A 4,753-nucleotide genomic window follows, 5' to 3' on the forward strand; every position below is an offset into this window, starting at 1 on the left:
CATGAAAATGTGTGCGCTTACGGTGATGAATGCTTCGCACCCAGGAAAGGACGATGGAAACTATACATTATTTACTAGGACTTGTCTGATGCGCTGCATTTCACTGTGTAGTTGTGTCCAATCAGAGCAGAGTTTAAAGGCTCTTCGGGGGCAGGAGCGCACTACATTGACCTTGTCCCGGTCGGGGCACTCTCTTGTGGCACTGAGGCGTCGTCCAGCATCTGTTGGCTTCTTGTGCACTGTTTTCACGGATCGTTGTTGGTCAGCAGTGATGTCTATGTCTAAAAATAGAATGCGCTTATTGACACTTAGTTCGTAGCGTCTGCTTCAAACAGGACGCCGCTTTACGTCCAGGAGACCGTCCTGATCAAAACAACCTCACCGGAACTAAACCAGCAAACCAACCCCTCAGTCACCTTTCAGCTCATTTAGGGACGATTGATATCATTCGTAGACGATATATCTTTCTATGCAGCAGCCGCTGGAATTCTTAAGCTCCTCAAAAATGTCAACTACCTATTTAAGACACTATGCAATTTGACGACCTAACTAAACTTAGTTATGCGTAATCGTTTTGCCTTACTCGTTATACCTACTGTAATATTTAATCATATATTAGACAACTGCGTGCTGTAAGTGTGTACCTTTGCTTATTGAACATGTAGTTCCGACGCGCCGGGCCGACCTATAGATGCTAAACATTGACGTGTTACTTTTCATTCTAAATGATGAGCAGACAACCATGATCAGAAAACTAGAGCAAGTGCAGAAATAGGTTATGAAATGCTCGTATGCCAAGGTCTTTAACAACACCAATGTACTAGTTAGAATAGAATTAGTGATACATATATATATATATATATATATATATATATATACATATTTATATATATATATATACATATTTATATATATACATATTTATATATATATACCGCTAATTCTATTCAGCGTGTTTCATACATATTAATTAAAACAAAAAGGGAACAAGTGGGTATCGAACTGTGAGATTGTTGCATTTATAACTTGAACAATCGTGTTGGCATGCAACTGTTTGCAAAAAGACTGGATCTCTTTAACGACTACATGCCATGCTGTTATATATAATGTTTTCTCCAACAGCGCCATCGACCATGAGACTAGCACCTTTATGTCAGGATATCAGTTAAAAACTGACGCCATCAAACATCAACCAAATCCGGTCAAGCTCTTCTGCCAGAATCAAATGTCTGACAGTTATAAGACAGACGAGCGTATCCCCAAGAAAATAATATCTGAAAACGTCAAGCCAGCCAGCCAGGACGACCAGACAACGTTCATCATCTACTACAAAAACAGGAAGGCCATCCAACTCGCCATGAAAAATAACCTCACAGCCAAATATGACTCATTGAAATAAGCCAACAGCGTTCACCAATTTCGTTGTGACATAGGAGCTGACAGGCTCCAAAAGCAATAAGGCTTCGTTGTTGTCACTACCACCACACTTCCAAGGCGGTTCACGATGCACTACGCTGACGGTGCTCCAAAAGAGCACGTGCGAAAAGAACACGCAAGGACATCACCCGAAATGACCTCATCAGAGGCACCATCATCATAACATTAGCATCAAATAGGAGAGAGCGTTATGTTCTGGAGGCTGTCACGATCACAATATAGTCACAGGAACTAAACAAGCCAAGTAACCCCTCAGTCACCCTTCACCTCATTTAGAGACGATCGATGCCATCCGTGGATCGTATATATTACTATTCAGCGCGTGTTTTGCCACTTGGATTAATATGCTCCTAAAAAAGTGTGAACCAACTTAGTCATACCCTACACAATTTGACGATCGAACTGAACTTGCTAGTACCCAGTAGCTTTACCTCACCGGTTGTACGTAAGTTTAATATGAATAATATATTCGTCACTTGTATGTTGTGTGTGTGTGCCTTTAAAAATGGAATATGTGATTTTGGAACGTCAGGCCGACCAATAGGTGCCAAACATCAACGAGTTACTTTCCAGTATCAGTGATGAGCAGACAACCAAAATCAAAAAGCTAGAGCAAGTGCAGAAAATTTTTATTAAAGTTACTTACGCGAATGTCTTTAACAACATTTGTACAGAAGACAATTTACCGCCTACATGTGCCAATATATACGTATATATATATATATACAATAAATAAATATATATGTATATATATATATATATACATATATATATATATATATATATATATATATATATATATGCGTGTGTGTGTGTGTGTGTGTGTGTGTGTGTGTGTGTGCGTGTGTGCTCAACTTGGCAGTATCGTTTAGGTAGAATATTTTCATACAGACGCTTATCTAGTCCTTCTAATATGTACATTTTTACTTTTCGAGACCTGATCTTTTTGTAGGAGAGACAAAACTATCTTTTTAGCTTTTATGTTCACTGCATTTTGCTGGATACTAGTTCTAACTGGTTTTCATTTTTAGGAAGAATGTTATGCACCTCCATCTTCGTCACATTTTTCTAGTACGGGGAAGACAAGCATCCCTGTAGTTACATGAGAGTGTATAAACCGCGTTGGTAATGGAAACTAAGCACTACAAAGGCACGGTCACAGTCACGTCAACGGTAGCTATCATTCAACACCTAATAAGTTGAGAGCTGTGCAAGAATTCGTCTGTTCATTTGGGCTGGGGGGAACTCGTTGATAATTATGCTTTTCCAAATTATACAGAGTCCTTTTGAACAGCTGCTAAAAGCTTACCCTCTGGAAGTTCCTTTTCGCGGACTTGATGGACCAATGCATCGTGAAATTGAAGGTGCTGCGATGGGCTCTCTTTGGATCGTTATTCACCATTCCTTTATGGTACATGAAGAGGGCAATACAACGAGAAATGCTGGCATAAAGCCTGACGTAAGACCTGCATAAGACCGTTATGAAGACGAAAAATTTGAGGAGGTTAGGGACAACTCGCAATTAGGACGCCCCAAAGCACATTTAAAGACGCATCAGCTGGATGACTGGATGAGTTACTGGTTAGCCTGTGTACGTTTTTCGGCTGATTACTTACTGTGATTACTGTGTCTCTGCCTTATTGTTAGCCTTTCTCTTGTGTATCTAACTTTTTTGTCCACTGAATGCAAGAATGCGACCATTTTCGTCTTTCAGCGGTCATTCAGATGCCTAAGTTATTGCTGAAACCAACGGGTCTTCCTACTTGATGGAACATGCATCCATTGCCTCAGTGTTGGTAATAATTTGTCTTTAAGAGAGTCGCTAAATGGTCTAAGACCATGATAATTTACTTCAAAAAGTAATTTTGTGCAGCAGTACAAACTGTTTTGCACAAAGATGAGCCACTTAATTATTCACCAAAATTACCATTTCGCACGATGCGATTAAAGTTGGTGAAAAGTTTGCTCTTACCACAGCTTTCTTATAATTTACGTGAATCCCTATATATTTTGTTCAAAATCATGTTAATACCATGGTGGCCTTAGTTCCAGTTCAAATAGAAGGCCATCCACAGTTCTTGCAAGCCTAAAATCACAAAGTAAGGGACAAGACCAAATGTCAACGAAGCGAGAGCAAATTACAGGACGAGGAAATCTCTGAAGGAAACCCGTCGAACACGCAGTCAAGTCAAAGTATAAGTCAAGCCGCTCAAAATTCATGAGTTGGCAAATAATAGGTCTGCGCTAAACAACCAAAATCTACCGAGTCTGAGCGTAGTCTGGATATACTACAACAACGAGCGGCTTGCTCGTGTTTTGGGGGGACCAAATACCTTGTGTTTTAGGTTAAATGCTGAGAGCCGCGGGTGGTGACGAGGGAGAGTGTAACACTTTCCAACTTGATAGAGATATCTACCCATGGGCTCATGTTCTTAATGCGGCGAGACGGCCTTCATAAAAGTTGATGTGAATGCCCTGCGTATAGTGGCCGTATGAAGGCACCTGTTTTGTGCAGTAGCAGCACATTGCCAGATTTTCAGGGTGTAGCCTTGCTGAGCGTTAAGGCACTGATGAATGACCACCGATATGTGCGCGAAGCGCAGAGTTCTCTGAAGTTTATCTAATTGCAATAGGGTCATTTTCCCTACCAAATTTAGATGCCTAAGTGGGCGACTCGTCGCCTGACTGTTTTTTTTTTGTTTTTTGTTCCCATGCGTTGACAAACACCCATAATTATTTTCCGGTTTCAGCCGAAGCCACTTTTGGCCTTTGAATTATTTCAAAAGAATATTTTCATTCCGCTCAGTTTGCAGTGACCGTGAAGCTATTAGCATCCGGTAGTGTTTTCCTGTGCTTTGCCAAGCGAATGATTGCTAGAAATAGAACTCTCTATGGGCCAGGTAAGCTTAAGGCAGCCACACTAAACAGGTGCATTCACGGGTCGGGCAAAATCGGTCAGAAAATTTAGCTCCGGGTAAGTACAGCTACGAGTTTTATGTAATGCGGGCATGTGCGCGGATTTACGAGCAAGACGAAACGTTCTGTTTTTTTTCTGGAAAGTCCAATGTGTCAGTGTTACTGCACGCTTCCCTTAAAATAAATTTGTCACCAAGAGCAAGCATGCTGGGGTTTTTTTAACCAGAAACATAACGTAAATTTCTTGCGCAGCGGTCGCCTGCTTGATGGGGCATGATTGATTGCAGTCCGCATCCAGCAAAAACTGTTGCATCAGATGCTCATTGCTTTGATTTATGAATTATGCATATTCTACGACAAAATAACATAACGTATGCACAAACTGGACGCCAACAGTGCA

Source organism: Pollicipes pollicipes, unplaced genomic scaffold (assembly GCF_011947565.3).
Source record: "Pollicipes pollicipes isolate AB1234 unplaced genomic scaffold, Ppol_2.1 Scaffold_2555;HRSCAF=2994_pilon_pilon_pilon, whole genome shotgun sequence".
Lineage (NCBI taxonomy): Eukaryota > Metazoa > Arthropoda > Thecostraca > Pollicipedomorpha > Pollicipedidae > Pollicipes > Pollicipes pollicipes.